This window comes from Sinocyclocheilus anshuiensis, unplaced genomic scaffold, assembly GCF_001515605.1.
Source record: "Sinocyclocheilus anshuiensis isolate Anshui unplaced genomic scaffold, SAMN03320099.WGS_v1.1 scaffold1345, whole genome shotgun sequence".
Classification (NCBI taxonomy): Eukaryota; Metazoa; Chordata; class Actinopteri; order Cypriniformes; family Cyprinidae; genus Sinocyclocheilus; species Sinocyclocheilus anshuiensis.
In genome coordinates this window covers 83,949-84,362 of record NW_015549627.1, presented here as the reverse complement: position 1 = coordinate 84,362, position 414 = coordinate 83,949, and the positions used below count along the sequence as shown (strand labels likewise).

Genomic DNA, 414 nt, shown 5'->3' with positions numbered 1-414 from the left:
AATCACAGGAATAAATTACATTTTAAAATATATTCAAATAGAAAACAATTATTTTAAATAGTAAAAATATTTCCAAATGTTACTGCTTTTGCTGTTCTTTGGATCAAATTAATGCAGTCTTGGTGAGACGAAGAGATGTCTTTAAAAACATAAAAAAAACTTACAGTTCAAATACTTTTGACTGGTATTTTAGCCTATAGTTTGAAATTAAAGATATTAATAAGGTGAGTCTGAGACAATTATTTGACAGTGATTTCACATTTCTTGTTTGATTGAAGGCTAAATACAAATAAAAGGTCAGCATTAATTTATTTGTGCTGTTTTTTTTTCTTTCTAAAATATATGGTTTTATATGAGGTGTCGTAGACTTGGCCAATTCATTTTTCATAAGTTTGTATGCACAGACATCCATTG

At 26.8% G+C, this 414-nt stretch overlaps 1 pseudogene; it reads left to right on the top strand.

The window, feature by feature from the left end:
• Positions 1 to 414, top strand: part of LOC107659524 (LON peptidase N-terminal domain and RING finger protein 2-like) — a 54,194-nt pseudogene that overhangs the window by 1,089 nt on the left and 52,691 nt on the right.